At 44.9% G+C, this 19,842-nt stretch overlaps 1 long non-coding RNA gene across 1 annotated transcript; it reads left to right on the top strand.

Moving 5' to 3' along the window:
- Positions 1 to 1,437: 1,437 nt before the first annotated feature.
- On the top strand, positions 1,438 to 17,932 carry LOC122937940. The gene is made up of 3 exons (XR_006389950.1): positions 1,438 to 1,565; positions 16,981 to 17,112; positions 17,568 to 17,932. It is a non-coding gene; the product is annotated as an uncharacterized LOC122937940 (long non-coding RNA).
- The last annotated feature ends 1,910 nt before the right edge of the window (positions 17,933 to 19,842 follow it).

The raw sequence follows: 19,842 nt of genomic DNA, 5'->3' as shown, positions 1-19,842 counted from the left end.
ACTGGCAATTTCAATTTCTGATTGGTTATCTAATACAATAATGGGCCTGATATATAAAAAAAACAATGCAGGAAAAACATGGAGTCATTGTTAAGTCATTGTAGAGAGAATCTATTTAATTTAATGAGCACCATGTCATTTTTTCTTTCCCGTGGTGGTGCTGGAGGGTAATACACATGCTACCAGCTTCTTGTCACTTGGGATCTTAGCAGCAGCCAGCAAGACTTCCTCTGATCAGCTTTAAGGACTTTTTTACTAAGAAAAGACATTCCCTAATACAGGCAACTGTGGAACTCCAGGATCCCCCTTGTTGATGTTATTTTTCTTAGTAAGTCTATCAGTTGCAATATAGAAAGGTACATTATAGTTAATATTTGTGCCTGGTATAATATGGCAATAAAACTCCAGTGTTAGAGAAGACCGGGCACATTCTCCAGTCACGTCAGCAACCTGGGCATAGTCGCTGCTCCAGATTCTGCTGGTGATTTTTTTTGCTAGCCTCCCCCTATATCCAAGCAATTGATGCCATTAGTTTCAATGTCTGATATATTCCTGAGGCCATATACGTACTGTCAGGAGGGAATCACTGACACTGATATGGCACTGCAAGAGTTACTCTGACATTGCCCAATCAGGTTCACTCCCCACTGAGAACTCATCACCAGTGACACACTATATGGACATAGCTTTTAATCATTGAATTCAGGTGTTTAACTCTTACATACACCACAACCTAACTGTACATAGTCTCTGGGTGGCAGGCTTATGTGCTGAGCTCACTCCATACATGGTTGATCCTAGTAATTTAACCCCTCAGATGTCGTGGTCATAAGCAACCACGGCATCTGAGATGTTATAAAGAGGGAGAGGGCTATGTCCTCCAAGCACCCATGGTAAATTCACAGGGCTCCCTTAGTTCCTGTAAATGGAAACGGCATGCTAAGACATTTTGGACCATTGATTTCAACTTTATGGGAACATTTTGTGAAGGCCCTTTTGTCATGAAAGGGTAGGGAACAGAGCAGTTCTGTAGTCCACCCACACCTTTTCCCCTACCTATTTGCACGATCCACCCCAAGTGATGGCCCACAACTGGATGACACTCTCTTCTTAGGTAAGGGTAGGGTCCTAAACCATATGGGAAAAGATTAATAAGACAGAAAGAGGTTGAAACCACACAGGCAAAACCAGGACTGGATTGGGATCCATAATCATATGTACATACACAGCAAAGTGAAAACAGGAGGAAACATCAGAGATAAAGTCAGCAGGCAAAGGCAAGGCCGAAAACTAGCAGAGTCAATACCAGGAGGTCACGTCTGAAGCAATGTCAGAGTCAGCAGGTAAAGGTCATTGATCCAGAGTAGCAGACACACAGCTAGCTAGTGAGGCATAAAACACCAATCACAGTCACCTGTGGCCAGCTGCTGCCTGTTTAATTAGCCCTTTTCAGGAGACATGTGATGCCGGCACAGAGCCTGTCAGCGGGGATAGTTATCGTAACAACTGAGAGACGTCTGTGCCGCTGCCATATTGCAGACAGACACGCTCCGGATCACAGACAGGTAAGTACGTGACACCTTTTCTGTTCCAGGATAACTCTGCCCCAGTAAACAAAGCAAGGTCCAAAAAGCCATAGTTGGAAGGAGCTTGGTGTAGAAGAAATTTACTGGCCCACACAGATCACTGACGTCAACCCCATCAAACACCTTTGGGATGATGAATTACGACAGAGATTATGATCCACGCCCTCTTGTCCAACATCGGTGTCTGACCTCACAAATGTTCTTCAGGATAAATGGGCAAAAATTCCAATATGGGACCAACTCCATATTAATGCCTATGAATTTAGAATAGGGACTTCTGTAGGTCTAATGTGTACAGTAGGTGTCCTAATACTTTAGTCTACATAGTTTATATTATATACAGTATGTATACAGATAGAGAGAATTTATTTTATTTTTAGAGAAGCGTTAAAGAGGTAGAAATAAGGTTTATATTTTACCTCTAAAGCAGCTTTGAACACTTTGTCATGCTGCACAATAGCAAATGAATTACTCTGAAGACAGATAATTAATGCCATGTGACTTGTTCTGCTATAGAAAAGCTTCTTCCGCATTTCACAATACCACGCAGTAATGGTGTATCATGTTGTCTTGTTTACTAGAGGCAAAATAGGCAAATATATATATATATATATATATATATATATATATATGCAGTGTCCTGAAACACACTGCTTAATGTTGTAAACTGTGCTTGTAAATGTGTTCTCATAAAGTTGCATAGGGAGGGGGAGGTTCTAATGGGCCTCCAAGGGTTAACTCCGCCCTTCACACAGTGCACAGTGCAGATGGAGCAAGAAGGTCAGTGTGTGCGATGTCTGACCTCCGCAGCCATTTTGGAGAGTTCTTCAAATTCCATACTTAGTTCCATGTACCAGCCCATAGAATGAAAAAGATTACAGAACCAGGAAACTCAGAGAGGGAATGAGATTATTGACAAAGGAAGGTAATTGTCGTTTACCAGACTCCAGCCTCTTTTTCATCAGGTGGAGAAATTGTAAGCTACAAACTACGCACCATAATTAAAGACAAAAAGGCCGTTTGTAAGAATATAGTATTCCTAGAAGAGGATACAGAAGTATAGGATTATACAGTACAGCAGAGATAGTTCATCCCTCCGACCTGGAGAAATAAGAGAGAGAATGACTGATTGTCATAGAGGACTATGCCTTATGCAACTTCTGGGAACTAATGTGAATCCCTGTAAAAGCTTCCTTGATGTAAATGACTTTTGCATACATTGATGACCTGTGGACCAGCTTCAGTAAAGTACTGGGAGTTTGTTAAAAGCGCTAGTCTCCATATTCTATATCATCATTACTACTACTCTCAACATTTGCAACTAACTGTGCTGGCGTCACGAATAGGGATGAGCGAACTCGAACTGTATAGTTCGGGTTCGTACCGAATTTTGGGGTGTCCGTGACACGGACCCGAACCCGGACATTTTCGTAAAAGTTCGGGTTCGGTGTTCGTCGCTTTCTTGGCGCTTTCGTGACGCTTTCTTGGCGCTTTTTGAAAGGCTGCAAAGCAGCCAATCAACAAGCGTCATACTACTTTCCCCAAGAGGCCGTCACAGCCATGCCTACTATTGGCATGGCTGTGATTGGCCAGAGCACCATGTGACCCAGCCTCTATTTAAGCTGGAGTCACATAGCGCCGCCCGTCACTCTGCTCTGATTAGCGTAGGGAGAGGTTGCGGCTGCGACAGTAGGGCGAGATTAGGCAAATTAACTCCTCCAAAGGACTTGATTAATCGATCGATCTGCAGCTGTGCATCATTGAGCTGCTGAAATTCAATTGCTCACTGTTTTTAGGCTGCCCAGACCGTTTGTCAGTCACTTTTTTCTGGGGTGATCGGCGGCCATTTTGTGTCTTGTGCGGTGCTGCGACCAAGTGCATCCAAGCTGCGACCAAGTGCATTTGACCCTCAATGGTGTGGTTGTTTTTTGGCTAAAGCCTACATCAGGGTGAAGCTGTCACACCAAGTGCATTTAACCAGCAATAGTCTGTTTATTTTTTGGCCATATACTACATCAGGGGAAAGCTGCGCCCGTCACCAAGTGCATTTAACCCTCAATGGTGTGGTTGTTTTTTGGCTAAAGCCTGCATCAGGGTGAAGCTGTCACACCAAGTGCATTTAACCAGCAATAGTCTGTTTATTTTTTGGCCATATACTATATCAGGGGCAAGCTGCGCCCGTCACCAAGTGCATTTAACCCTCAATGGTGTGGTTGTTTTTTGGCTAAAGCCTACATCAGGGTGAAGCTGTCACACCAAGTGCATTTAACCAGCAATAGTCTGTTTATTTTTTGGCCATATACTACATCAGGGGCAAGCTGCGCCCGTCACCAAGTGCATTTAACCCTCAATGGTGTGGTTGTTTTTTGGCTAAAGCCTACATCAGGGTGAAGCTGTCACACTAAGTGCATTTAACCAGCAATAGTCTGTTTATTTTTTGGCCATATACTAAATCAGGGGCAAGCTGCGCCCGTCACCAAGTGCATTTAACCCTCAGTAGTGTGGTTGGTCAAGCTGTCACACCAAGTGCATTTAACCAGCAATAGTCTGTTCATTTTTTGGCCATATACTACATCAGGGGCAAGCTGCGCCCGTCACCAAGTGCATTTAACCCTCAGTAGTGTGGTTGGTCAAGCTGTCACACCAAGTGCATTTAACCAGCAATAGTCTGTTCATTTTTTGGCCATATCCCAGTCTAATTCTGTCAGTAAATCCATACCGGTCACCCAGCGCCTAAATACTAGGCCTCAAATTTATATCCCGCTAAATCTGTCGTTACCGCTGTACTGTTGTGGCTGGGCACGTTATTTAGTGTCCGTCAAAGCACATTTTTTGTTTAGGGTTGAAATACAATTCCCAATTTAGCAATTTCATAATTTAGTGGTTTCTGCTATATCAGAGCTATTTGAAATCTATCCCTAAAAGGGTATATAATATTCAAGGTGCACATAGGGTCATTCAGAATAACTTCACACACACGCTACTGTGCATTTCCAAGTCTAATTCTGTTAGTAAATCCATACTGGTCACCCAGCGCCTAAATACTAGGCCTCAAATTTATATCCGGCTAAATCTGTCGTTACCGCTGTCCTGTTGTGGATGGGCAAGTTATTTAGTGTCCGTCAAAGCACATTTTTTGTTCTGGGTTGAAATACAATTCCCAATTTAGCAATTTCATAATTTAGTGGTTTCTGCTATATCAGAGCTATTTGAAATCTATCCCTAAAAGGGTATATAATATTCAAGGTGCACATAGGGTCATTCAGAATAACTTCACACACACGCTACTGTGCATTTCCAAGTCTAATTCTGTTAGTAAATCCATACCGGTCACCCAGCGCCTAAATACTAGGCCTCAAATTTATATCCGGCTAAATCTGTCGTTACCGCTGTCCTGTTGTGGATGGGCAAGTTATTTAGTGTCCGTCAAAGCACATTTTTTGTTCTGAGTTGAAATACAATTCCCAATTTAGCAATTTCATAATTTAGTGGTTTCTGCTATATCAGAGCTATTTGAAATCTATCCCTAAAAGGGTATATAATATTCAAGGTGCACATAGGGTCATTCAGAATAACTTCTCACACACACGCTACTGTGCATTTCTAAGTCTAATTCTGTTAGTAAATCCATACCGGTCACCCAGCGCCTAAATACTAGGCCTCAAATTTATATCTGGCTAAATCTGTCGTTAACGCTGTCCTGTTGTGGATGGGCAAGTTATTTAGTGTCCGTCAAAGCACATTTTTTGTTCTGGGTTGAAATACAATTCCCAATTTAGCAATTTCATAATTTAGTGGTTTCTGCTATATCAGAGCTATTTGAAATCTATCCCTAAAAGGGTATATAATATTCAAGGTGCACATAGGGTCATTCAGAATAACTTCACACACACGCTACTGTGCATTTCCAAGTCTAATTCTGTCAGTAAATCCATACCGGTCACCCAGCGCCTAAATACTAGGCCTCAAATTTATATTCAGCTGAATTTGAATACAATACATTGGGCCAAATAATATTTTTGTTGTTGTGGTGAACCATAACAATGAGGAAAACATCTAGTAAGGGACGCGGACGTGGACATGGTCGTGGTGGTGTTAGTGGACCCTCTGGTGCTGGGAGAGGACGTGGCCGTTCTGCCACATCCACACGTCCTAGTGTACCAACTATCTCAGGTCCCAGTAGCCGCCAGAATTTACAGCGATATATGGTGGGGCCCAATGCCGTTCTAAGGATGGTAAGGCCTGAGCAGGTACAGGCATTAGTCAATTGGGTGGCCGACAGTGGATCCAGCACGTTCACATTATCTCCCACCCAGTCTTCTGCAGAAAGCGCACAGATGGCGCCTGAAAACCAACCCCATCAGTCTGTCACATCACACCCATGCATATCAGGGAAACTGTCTGAGCCTCAAGTTATGCAGCAGTCTCTTATGCTGTTTGAAGACTCTGCTGGCAGGGTTTCCCAAGGCATCCACCTAGCCCTTCCCCAGCGGTGGAAGACATAGACTGCACTGACGCACAACCACTTATGTTTCCTGATGATGAGGACATGGGAATACCACCTCAGCATGTCTCTGATGACGAAACACAGGTGCCAACTGCTGCGTCTTTCTGCAGTGTGCAGACTGAACAGGAGGTCAGGGATCAAGACTGGGTGGAAGACAATGCAGGGGACGATGAGGTCCTAGACCCCACATGGAATGAAGGTCGTGCCACTGACTTTCACAGTTCGGAGGAAGAGGCAGTGGTGAGAGCGAGCCAACAGCGTAGCAAAAGAGGGAGCAGTGGGCAAAAGCAGAACACCCGCCGCCAAGAGACTCCGCCTGCTACTGACCGCCGCCATCTGGGACCGAGCACCCCAAAGGCAGCTTCAAGGAGTTCCCTGGCATGGCACTTCTTCAAACAATGTGCTGACGACAAGACCCGAGTGGTTTGCACGCTGTGCCATCAGAGCCTGAAGCGAGGCATTAACGTTCTGAACCTGAGCACAACCTGCATGACCAGGCACCTGCATGCAAAGCATGAACTGCAGTGGAGTAAACACCTTAAAACCAAGGAAGTCACTCAGGCTCCCCCTGCTACCTCTTCTGCTGCTGCCGCCTCGGCCTCTTCTGCTGCTGCCGCCTCGGCCTCTTCCTCCGCCTCTGGAGGAACGTTGGCACCTGCCGCCCAGCAAACAGGGGATGTACCACCAACACCACCACCACCTCCGTCACCAAGCGTCTCAACCATGTCACACGTCAGCGTTCAGCTCTCCATCTCACAAACATTTGAGAGAAAGCGTAAATTCCCACCTAGCCACCCTCGATCCCTGGCCCTGAATGCCAGCATTTCTAAACTACTGGCCTATGAAATGCTGTCATTTAGGCTGGTGGACACAGACAGCTTCAAACAGCTCATGTCGCTTGCTGTCCCACAGTATGTTGTTCCCAGCCGCCACTACTTCTCCAAGAGAGCCGTGCCTTCCCTGCACAACCAAGTATCCGATAAAATCAAGTGTGCACTGCGCAACGCCATCTGTAGCAAGGTCCACCTAACCACAGATACGTGGACCAGTAAGCACGGCCAGGGACGCTATATCTCCCTAACTGCACACTGGGTAAATGTAGTGGCAGTTGGGCCCCAGGCGGAGAGCTGTTTGGCGCACGTCCTTCCGCCGCCAAGGATCGCAGGGCAACATTCTTTGCCTCCTGTTGCCACCTCCTCCTTCTCGGCTTCCTCCTCCTCTTCTTCCACCTGCTCATCCAGTCAGCCACACACCTTCACCACCAACTTCAGCACAGCCCGGGGTAAACGTCAGCAGGCCATTCTGAAACTCATATGTTTGGGGGACAGGCCCCACACCGCACAGGAGTTGTGGCGGGGTATAGAACAACAGACCGACGAGTGGTTGCTGCCGGTGAGCCTCAAGCCTGACCTGGTGGTGTGTGATAATGGGCGAAATCTCGTTGCAGCTCTGGGACTAGCCAATTTGACGCACATCCCTTGCTTGGCGAATGTGTTGAATTTGCTGGTGCAGAAGTTCATTCACAACTACCCCGACATGTCAGAGCTGCTGCATAAAGTGCGGGCCGTCTGTTCGCGCTTCCGGCGTTCACATCCTGCTGCTGCTCGCTTGTCTGCGCTACAGCGTAACTTCGGCCTTCCCGCTCACCGCCTCATATGCGACGTGCCCACCAGGTGGAACTCCACCTTGCACATGCTGGACAGACTGTGCGAGCAGCAGCAGGCCATAGTGGAGTTTCAGCTGCAGCACGCACGGGTCAGTCGCACTACAGAACAGCACCACTTCACCACCAATGACTGGGCCTCCATGCGAGACCTGTGTGCCCTGTTGCGCTGTTTCGAGTACTCCACCAACATGGCCAGTGGCGATGACGCCGTTATCAGCGTTACAATACCACTTCTATGTCTCCTTGAGAAAACACTTAGGGCGATGATGGAAGAGGAGGTGGCCCAGGAGGAGGAGGAGGAGGAGGAGGAGGAAGAGGGGTCCTTTTTAGCACTTTCAGGCCAGTCTCTTCGAAGTGACTCAGAGGGAGGTTTTTGGCAACAGCAGAGGCCAGGTACAAATGTGGCCAGCCAGGGCCCACTACTGGAGGACAAGGAGGACGAGGATGAGGAGGAGGTGGAGGAGGATGAGGATGAAGCATGGTCACAGCGGGGTGGCACCCAACGCAGCTCGGGTCCATCACTGGTGCGTGGCTGGGGGGAAAGGCAGGACGATGACGATACGCCTCCCACAGAGGACAGCTTGTCCTTACCCCTGGGCAGCCTGGCACACATGAGCGACTACATGCTGCAGTGCCTGCGCAACGACAGCAGAGTTGCCCACATTTTAACCTGTGCGGACTACTGGGTTGCCACCCTGCTGGATCCACGCTACAAAGACAATGTGCCCACCTTACTTCCTGCACTGGAGCATGATAGGAAGATGCGCGAGTACAAGCGCACGTTGGTAGACGCGCTACTGAGAGCATTCCCAAATGTCACAGGGGAACAAGTGGAAGCCCAAGGCCAAGGCAGAGGAGGAGCAAGAGGTCGCCAAGGCAGCTGTGTCACGGCCAGCTCCTCTGAGGGCAGGGTTAGCATGGCAGAGATGTGGAAAACTTTTGTCAACACGCCACAGCTAACTGCACCACCACCTGATACGCAACGTGTTAGCAGGAGGCAACATTTCACTAACATGGTGGAACAGTACGTGTGCACACCCCTCCACGTACTGACTGATGGTTCGGCCCCATTCAACTTCTGGGTCTCTAAATTGTCCACGTGGCCAGAGCTAGCCTTTTATGCCTTGGAGGTGCTGGCCTGCCCGGCGGCCAGCGTTTTGTCTGAACGTGTATTCAGCACAGCAGGGGGCGTCATTACAGACAAACGCAGCCGTCTGTCTACAGCCAATGTGGACAAGCTGACGTTCATAAAAATGAACCGGGCATGGATCCCACAGAACCTGTCCGTCCCTTGTCCAGATTAGACATTAATTACCTCCCCTTAACCATATATTATTGGACTCCAGGGCACTTCCTCATTCAATCCTATTTTTATTTTCATTTTACCATTATATTGCGAGGCTACCCAAAGTTGAATGAACCTCTCCTCTGTCTGGGTGCCAGGGCCTAAATATATGCCAATGGACTGTTCCAATGTTGGGTGACGTGAAGCCTGATTCTCTGCTATGACATGCAGACTGATTCTCTGCTGAAATGAAGCCAGATTGTCTGTTACGGGACCTCTCTCCTCTGCCTGGGTGCTGGGCCTAAATTTATGAAAATGGACTCTTACAGTGGTGGGTGACGTGAAGCCTGATTCTCTGCTATGACATGCAGACTGATTCTCTGCTGACATGAAGCCAGATTGTCTGTTACGGGACCTCTCTCCTCTGCCTGGGTGCTGGGCCTAAATTTATGAAAATGGACTCTTACAGTGGTGGGTGACGTGAAGCCTGATTCTCTGCTATGACATGCAGACTGATTCTCTGCTGACATGAAGCCAGATTGTCTGTTACGGGACCTCTCTCCTCTGCCTGGGTGCTGGGCCTAAATTTATGAAAATGGACTCTTACAGTGGTGGGTGACGTGAAGCCTGATTCTCTGCTATGACATGAAGACTGATTCTCTGCTGACATGAAGCCAGATTGTCTGTTACGGGACCTCTCTCCTCTGCCTGGGTGCTGGGCCTAAATTTATGAAAATGGACTCTTACAGTGGTGGGTGACGTGAAGCCTGATTCTCTGCTATGACATGAAGACTGATTCTCTGCTGACATGAAGCCAGATTGTCTGTTACGGGACCTCTCTCCTCTGCCTGGGTGCTGGGCCTAAATTTATGAAAATGGACTCTTACAGTGGTGGGTGACGTGAAGCCTGATTCTCTGCTATGACATGCAGACTGATTCTCTGCTGACATGAAGCCAGATTGTCTGTTACGGGACCTCTCTCCTCTGCCTGGGTGCTGGGCCTAAATTTATGAAAATGGACTGTTGCAGTGGTGGGTGACGGGAAGCCTGATTCTCTGCTATGACATGAAGACTGATTCTCTGCTGACATGAAGCCAGATTGTCTGTTACGGGACCTCTCTCCTCTGCCTGGGTGCTGGGCCTAAATTTATGAAAATGGACTCTTACAGTGGTGGGTGACGTGAAGCCTGATTCTCTGCTATGACATGCAGACTGATTCTCTGCTGACATGAAGCCAGATTGTCTGTTACGGGACCTCTCTCCTCTGCCTGGGTGCTGGGCCTAAATTTATGAAAATGGACTCTTACAGTGGTGGGTGACGTGAAGTCTGATTCTCTGCTATGACATGCAGACTGATTCTCTGCTGACATGAAGCCAGATTGTCTGTTACGGGACCTCTCTCCTCTGCCTGGGTGCTGGGCCTAAATTTATGAAAATGGACTGTTGCAGTGGTGGGTGATGTGAAGCCTGATTCTCTGCTATGATATGAAGACTGATTCTCTGCTGACATGAAGCCAGATTCTCTGTTACGGGACCTCTCTCCTCTGCCTGGGTGCCGGGGCCTAAATATCTGAGAATGGACTGTTCCAGTGGTGGGTGACGGGAAGCCAGATTCTCTGCTATGGGACCTCTCTCCAATTGATTTTGGTTAATTTTTATTTATTTAATTTTTATTTTAATTTATTTCCCTATCCACATTTGTTTGCAGGGGATTTACCTACATGTTGCTGCCTTTTGCAGCCCTCTAGCCCTTTCCTGGGCTGTTTTACAGCCGTTTTAGTGCCGAAAAGTTCGGGTCCCCATTGACTTCAATGGGGTTCGGGTTCGGGACGAAGTTCAGATCGGGTTCGGATCCCGAACCCGAACATTTTCGGGAAGTTCGGCCGAACTTTTCGAACCCGAACATCCAGGTGTTCGCTCAACTCTAGTCACGAACTAGGGGCCCAGCCACCAAAGCACCTTAAACACCAATTACCATCAAGGACACCTCAACCAACATCTGGCTGGTGTTCCCTGCAACAGAGAGTGCCCCGGAGTATTTTGTGCTGTCTTCCCATCCATCTGATAACCGTGAGTACATGAACTATTACACCCATTGGTCCAACGTAGCCTCACGTATTTCCCCTGGGGTTTGGTATGCTACATATATATATATATATATACTGAGGTGTTAAACTGGAATATTCCTTAGTTTTGTAATATAATGAGCTTTATCCTTGCTCAAAGACCAATATGTCTCTGTATATTACAATTACCCTGAGCTGCCATTATTTTCTAGCTTAATCCCTTAGATGATGTTCACACGGCAGGTTTTACAGTGGGACTTTGGTACAGGCAGCCGACCGGAAATTCCGCTGAAAACCTGCTGGCGGCTGCCTACTTTCTGCCTCCTATACATCTCAATGGGAGTCAGCACAGAGCATCAAGGAGTGGCAACTCAAATCCACAGCCACAGCAAGAAAGTACATGTCCCTTCTCTGCGTGTCTGGAAGGTTTTTAGTCAAAATTTCTGTGTGGTTCACGCCTAAATTCTGCTGTAAAACCAGCTGCGTGAATGGCCCCTTAAAGAGCGTCTTGGCTTTAAACCCCATAATGGTGATGTTGAACCGAAAGAAATAAAAATATTCACCTGCTTCTCACTACTCTATTCCAGCACCTTGGGCCCTTTCAGCACTCCTACTGGTCCCCAAGTCATGTGTGCCACTGCAGCCATTCAGTGACTTCAGTGGTGATGTTTCCCCAAGCACCATGAATGCTACTTAGTCACACCTGACTACTGAGGCCAATGAATAGCTGTCATGGCAAAACGTGACCCTGTCTAGAAGTTTATATGCTGGGGACTGGAAGCAGCACTAAATTGGTCGCTGTCGCTGGAACGGAGTTGCAAGGGGCAGGTAAGCATGTTTTTCTTTAGATACAATAATGTCATGACCCCATTTAAAATTGGGTTTAAAACTGAAAAACTCTTTTAATGATACTAATTTTAGCACTCTAACATTAACATTCAGCACATAGCATATTTTTTCCTTACCACATTTTGAAAACCAGATCTTTTTCCTGTTGACATAGCTGTGTAAAGTTTTATTTTGCAGGCTGTATTTCATTATTTTGTGGTCTCTAATTGAATAGCCCAATATATAACTTAGTTCAACTAAAAACCAAGCCATCAAATTAGAACTGCAAAGAAAAACACTAGGCCCATAACACCAATAAGGGCAAAAAAAAAAAAAAACACACCAAATAGTTGCTATGTCGGGTTGTTAATAGTGATAGGCCCACTAACTCTGTCAGCTCTCCACACGGTTTTCACATACCGTATTTTTCGCCGTATAAGACGCACCGGCGTATAAGACGCACCTAGGTTTTTGGGGAGGAAAATAAGAAAAAAAATATTTTTAACCAAAAGGTGTGCTGTGGGTTTGGAACTAGGTGGTCTGTGGATGGCACTATTACTGGGGATCTGTGGATGACGGACACTGTTATGGGGGGATCTGTGGATGACGGACACTGTTATGGGGGGATCTGTAGATGACGGACACTGTTATGGGGGGATCTGTGGATGACGGACACTTATGGGGGGATCTGTGGATGACGGACACTGTTATGGGGGGGAACTGTGGATGACGGACACTGTTATGGGGGGAACTGTGGATGACGGACACTGTTATGGGGGGAACTGTGGATGACGGACACTGTTAGGGGGGAACTGTGGATGACGGACACTGTTAGGGGGGAACTGTGGATGACGGACACTGTTAGGGGGGAACTGTGGATGACGGACACTGTTAGGGGGGAACTGTGGATGACAGACACTGTTATGGGGGGATCTGTGGCTTTCACTGTTACAGGGGGATCTGTGGCTTTCACTGTTACAGGGGGATCTGTGGCTGGCACTGTTACAGGGGGGGATCTGTGGATGGCACTGTTATACATGTGTCATTCACAGACCCTCCCAGCCCATAACTGTGCCATCCACAGATCCCCCGCCGCTCCTGTATACTAATATCATATGTCTTATTCAATTAATAGTTTTTAAATATGCCTCTTTATTCCTAAAAGTACCTTAAATCCGAAGCGCTTCAGTACAATGCCGGCAGGCCGGGCAGCCGGCGCGGCGCGGCGCGTCACTCACTGACGTCACTTGCCTGCGCCGCCTGCTTCATTCATAAAGTAGGCGGCGCAGGCACGTGACATCAGGGAGTTACGCTGCCGCCCGCCCAGCCTGCATACTACTGAAGCGCTAAGGATTTAAGGTACTATTAAGCATAAAGGGGCATATTTAATAACCATTCATTGAATATGCCATATTTTATTAGTACACCGGAGCGGCGGGGCGGGCCTTTAGTACAGTGACTGCACCGCCCCGCCGCTATTGCCGGCCCCAGCTCCTCCTCCCAGTCCCTCCCCGAGTCCTCGCTCTCTTTACATCGCTGCCAGCGATGTAAAACTGACTGCATTCGCCGTATAAGACGCAGGGGCATTTCTCCCCCATTTTGGGGGAAGAAAAAGTGCGTCTTATACGGCGAAAAATACGGTAGATTGCTTTTGGCCTGGTTGAGGGGTGGCAGTACTGGTGTACAACTTAATCACACCCACTTACAGAAGCCACAATATTCCCAGTATGGTATGTGAAACACTAAAAAATTGTGCCTTTTAAGGTAACTTAATCAACGAACTGTTAGAACATCCTCCGGAGGAAGCAGTGAATCTAAACAAATGATTTCTATGGCTTTTCATGTCACAGATGGAAAAACACAACCCTTCAAAATTGATTGCTATGTATAAATGGCAAATTGTGCTATTTTTACTAACTGGTGCAGTGCGTATTGCCCAATGCTGAAAACCATGTGCCTGATGGACTTGGATATTAAATAAGCCTGTACTGCATCTGCAGACAGCTGTTTTGGGGTGATTGACCCTCATCAGTGCAGAGCAGAGGTGTCTGCAGATAGGGTGCTGGCTTATTTAATATCCGAGTCATGTCTCAAGGCCTATTTAAAGGGTCAAAAACTGACTTATAGGATAGCGGCCTTACATATGGTAGCATTAGAGGCAGAGCTTGTTAAGAGCTCATTCTTATCCCTTTCTTCCCATAATTCCAGAGGAGCATGTATGGCCTATAAGTCTCCTCATGCCGATTAAGTCACTCTTTCCCCAAGGAGAGTTAGTACACCCCAAATCCTGATAGGCCTATCATTTAAGCCAGTACTCTCTGCTCTGCACTGATGAGGGGCAATCACCCTGAAACAGCTGTCTGCAGATGAGGTGCTGGCTTATTTTATATCCAAGTCATGTCTCAAGGCTTATTTGAACCGTCGAACATTGACCTTTAGGATATCTGCCTTACATCTGGTGGCATTAGAGGAAGATCTTGTTAAGGGCTCATTTGCACCCCTTAATAATCCTATTTTACCACAAAAATCTGGAAATGTTTCACTCCTCTCCAGATCTGGTGTCTATGACCATATGTCTAATAATTTTGTATCTGATAATATCTCTTATATGCTACGTAGTATTAAACTTGCCATTAGCATTATCAAACAACCCAAGCATGTAGACCTAGGTTATGATAACTTTTATAGTAAATGTATCAATATTCTAAAAAGATGAATGAGAGAATATGATTGAGGGATTACATATATTTCACACATGCAATACATATCAAGAAAAATGAAAAGTGGAAATGGTTATTTTTCTAACCATAAAAAGATAAGCCACTTGCAGCCCCATATTCAATAAACATATGTTTCCGGTGAGGATTTTCAGTTCTAGTAACATGACTAAAGATCATATATTGAGCAACTGTGAAACAGATATTGGATATATACCACTGGACATAACCATAAAATACCACATACAATGGATATCCACAAAAAATATAAACATAAGGATGCCCAAAATTGTAAAAATGACTTACACACTGCCATTTTTCATTACACCATCTAGATCTCTGTGCCCTTTAAGCGTGCCGACTGCTTTCAATGAATTTTGACTTCAGCAGGAAAGCAATAAAGATTCAGTGGCTTGTCAGTATGTAGGGTTGTCATGACAACAATCAGAATATGGAGTATAGATCTGTGTGGCCCATTTTGGAAATCATTATATTTTTTAATCTCGAAAAACATTACATGAAAGCAATGTACAATACCATTTGCATTGTTACAAGTTTCTCCAGCTTTCATTTTGTTTTAGAAAATGCTACTAATTCAGTTGTAATGTCTGCTGCCATATTACCTTTTATTGTTTTTTGTGTTTTGGAAGTGTACTGCATATCAATAGGAGAAAAAATATATATACTAGAAAATACTAAAAATATGATAATGATTTAGTATTTTGTTTCATTGAAAAATTCTAAAGAGAAATAGGCAGACTGCGGGATGGATGGATAGATAGATAGATATCATATATCTTGAAGAACAACAATGACAATACACAATTTTTGTTGAAGCAAAGTCGTTCAAAGGAACAGTTATGGTGAAATGCAACATTGTGTGCATGTTCCAAGCTCCATCTATAAGGTCCTCCTTGAGAGCCCCCAATAGTAATAAGGCCAATCCATAAGGCACCCCTATAGTGTTCCCAGTAGCTATAATGCCCCCTATGATGGCCCCAATAGTTATAATGTCCCCTGTAGTAGCTCTAAGTATTTATAATGTCTCATGTCATAATCCCAGTATTTATAAAGCCATGGTGCAATGCCCACTGACATTAAAATGACCCTTGTAATGCCCCATGTAGTGCCAGTATGTATAATGCACCTCTCTGTAGTTACCATATGTATAATGCCCCCTGTAGTGCTCTCGCTTGTATTATAATGCTCCCTATAGTGCCCCCTGTATTATAATGCCCTCTACGGTTCCGCCTAGTGCATCATGTTGCATACTGAGGGGGCAACAGTTTATGGGGGGAACATCCTGACCCAGGTTTTCATGACCAAGTCATCGTGTAGCCTGAGATCTGGTGCAGGAGGTCGCAGTGATGTCATTCTGACCGGAGCTATAGGCTCATGTTCCCTGCTGTAAACTGCTGCCCCTTCAGAGGCAGGTCATCCACCGCCTGAGGCGGGATGCTCATCTCGACTTATGGCAGATGCAGCCCTGAGTATAGAACATGATGTACTAGGCAGGAGATGTGTGGCTGTGTTAGGGCTAGTAGTAGTAGTAGCAGCAACAGCAGTACAGTATGGAATATGATAGGCAAGTCAGGCGATGTACTGCTTTATATGGGGCAGGGTTAGTAGTCATTTTAGCTGCAGCAATGGCAGCAGTAGCAGTACTGCATAGATCATTATGGACAGGCAGACAGTAGATGTGGCATCACTAAGCTGGTGATAAATAGCCAGCTGCACTGTCAGCATGGCAGATATATAGTGTCACCAGCCACAGGTGTGTAAAAATCCTAATTTGCCTGTGCCAGGTACTGTTCTCCACACCCTTTCTCACAGCAGATGACAGTATACCACTGGTCCAATCGACTGACCCAGATGGATCAGCATATTTGTTCAAGAAAGGGTACAGTCCAGGTACAACAGAATTTTTTAAAATAAACTTTAAAATATTTTTCATTTAAAAGGTTAGTTAATTGAACAACTACAATATATGTTGGGTAACTGTGACCCACACCAATATGTCAGGTGGCACACTATTAACACCAGGATTAGTATTGTGAAAGATTTGTGATGACATTTTGGTGATTCACAATTATAAAAAAGTAAGTGCACAGTACCACAAACAGTCTGACAAACAGCTCACAAAAGTCGCCTCGCTGAGGAAGCCTGAATAAGTGACTCAATCTGACACATTGATTCCTGTTTCCAAAACCTATCTGTGAATTAAGTATAAATCTAACTAGCTATTGTCTTGTCTTAATTGTGAAATAACCCCTCTGACCCTAAACTATCTGAATTATGTGTTTTAAGGTCTCTTTCTTCTAACAGACATGTTATCCGTCTAATGTACAAACCCCAAAAAACGATGCGTTTTCTGGCTGGGATCTGATATTGTGCCTACAACACATCCACTGACATCAGAGCAATAGTTCCTCAGTATTGGCTGAGGCTGACTGCAAGGTATTATAGGCAAGCCTGTGTGGATAGGGTCCTGTGATCCTCCTCCTTGTCTTCTCATCTTTCCTGTATTTTACTCTATTTTTATAAAATGTTTGTTTTATATACTGTATGTATTGTGGTTTTGTGTGTACGATTATTGTAACTGTCTTTCTATGTTTGACTGTAGGCTATGCTACTGTAACGGCATTGCAGTTTCTCTATTTTAAGGATTAATAAAGTTTATCTTTATTTTGATATGTAAAATGTCAGATGCCATTTTGATTGATTTGTGTGGGACAAATCGCAAACACTTTGCATTCATTCAAGTTTTGGGGAAATTACCAACAAATTTGATTAGTTTAGAATTGATTTGCTTATTTCTGTGTAAAATAATTAATAATCTAACTAGCTAATATCTTGCTTTTATTGGGAAATAACCTCTCTGACTCTAAACTATTTGAATTCTTTGTTTTAAGGTCTCTTCTCTTCTAACAGACATGCTATCCCTCCAATGTCCAAGCCCAGAAAGACAAGGCAGTTCCTTGCTGGCCAGATATCACAGCTATAGTTCCTCATGGATGAAGCTGACTGCAAGGTATTATAGGCAAGCCTGTCTGGATGGGGACCTATGATAGTCTTCCTTCATCTTATCTTTTCTGTATATTTATTTAGACTTTTTTATTTGTTATTATTTTATGTATATATTAGTAGTTTTATGTCTTATGTGTATGATTTTTGTGTAACGGTAATTGTCTTTGTATGTTTGACTGCATGCTGCTGTAACAACTATAACAATTTCCCTATTTTAGGGATTAATAAAGTTTATCTTATGTTATTTTGATATAGAAAAATGGCAGACACCATTTTTATTGATCTGTGAGGGGGCAAATCACATATGCTTTAGATTCATTGGAAACTGAAGTTTTTGGGAAATTAACAATAAATTTGAATAGTTTAGAATTGATTTGCTCATCTCTGTACAACCACGATGAGCAAAGAAACAGCACATCAAGGATGATTGAGTGGATTTTATTTAGATCCAATGATAACACCACTGATGCAAATTACTGTATCAACATTTCTTCATCATGAATTCCTAGTGCCATGGAGACAGCAATGGAACTGACCAGTGAGAGGGACTTACAATGTCTTCTACCTCCAGTTTCGAACCTGAGTCCATGTTCATACCATCATCTCACATTACCACATGCCTGATGAAGGGTTGTTGATATCTGAAATACTGTGTCATAATTTGCATCACTGGTGTCTTCATTGGATCCGAGTTAAATCCCTTCAACCAGCATTGAGTTGCTGTTTCTAAGCTCTTCTTGGTTTTACGAAGAAATGCAGATGCCAGTCTGGGTATGGAGAATATGAGACAGAGATGCTTTATTTCTGTGTCGACCAATTACATAGTTGTAGATTTCATCAACCCACATATTTTATAAACTGATCCTGTAAACTGTTATCCTTATGCCCCATTAGATGGATCATTAGCTCGTTGGAATGTTATAATTATCGGCCTGATCCAATTACTACTTCTTATTCCACTGAGGCTCCAAAGTGAATGTAGTCCAGAAACCTCAATTCAGAATTTCAACAAATTTATGTTCACAGTCTACATCTCCTTCATGACAGCAAAGCACAAAAGGTGAAGATCTGGCACAAAACTTGGCTTAAACTGAAGATTCTTTATTACTAGGCACCTGGCAATGCAGCAACTAAATCTCCAGATGAGAAGCTTTTAATCTTTGCTCAGAATCAGTGAACAGACAATACACTTTATATAAGACATGAACCAACTACCATTACAACACAATGTCAAGTAGGGCACAGTGCAAATATCTGCAGACAGGTGGAATATTACTGAAACCAGAAACAAAAGCACATAAAATATATGTCCTAATAAATGTGGAGGCAGGGCCGTCTTTACCAAGGGGCAAAAGGGGCAGCTGCCCTGGGCCCAGTTGCTCCTGGGGGGCCCAAGGCAGCTGCCTCTTGAGCCCTGCTAGCTACTGCCCCGGGTGTCAGGCTGTCGGCTACACAGGCATTATGATCGTACTGTGCTAATGATCTTAATTCTAGGACCTTAATGAGTTTTGCTCTAGGACCTTAATGACATCATTACCATGTGACCAGTAACCTAGCAATTACTGGTCACATGGCTATGAGGTCATCACAGGTCCTACAGAAGTTAACTGTGGAGCTTTTTTGTGTAAAGATTACATCAGAAAAAGGTGACAGGGGCTGTTATGTTAATATACTGTAAACTACTGTATAGTGGGGTGCTGTATACTGTGTGGTGGGCTGTATATTGTGTGGTGGTCTGTATATTGTGTGGTGGGCTATATATTGTGTAATGGGCTGTATATTGTGTGGTGGGCTGTATACTGTGTGGGGGCCTGTATACTGTGTGGTGGGCTGTATACTGTGGGGGGCCTGTATAGTGTGGGGGGGCCTGTATAGTGGGGGGGAGTGCTATACTGCTGTACTGTATAGTGTGGGGGGCTGTATCGTGTATAGTTTGGGGTGCTGTATACAGTGAGGTGTTGTATACTGTGAGGTGCTGTATACTGTGGGCTGCTATACTGCTCTACTATATACTGTGGGGTACTGTATAGTGTGGGGTGCTAAACTGCATACTGTGTGGTGCTGTATACTATAGGGTGCTATACTGCATACTGTGGGGTGCTGGGGTGCACTGTAACAGTAGGGTGAGCCGAGCCCTGGTCTCCTTCCTGCAGAGCGGTG

This window comes from Bufo gargarizans, chromosome 5 (assembly GCF_014858855.1).
Source record: "Bufo gargarizans isolate SCDJY-AF-19 chromosome 5, ASM1485885v1, whole genome shotgun sequence".
NCBI classification, from domain to species: Eukaryota; Metazoa; Chordata; class Amphibia; order Anura; family Bufonidae; genus Bufo; species Bufo gargarizans.
The sequence above is the reverse complement of the archived record's forward strand: the minus strand, read 5'-3'. Positions and strand labels throughout refer to the sequence as shown.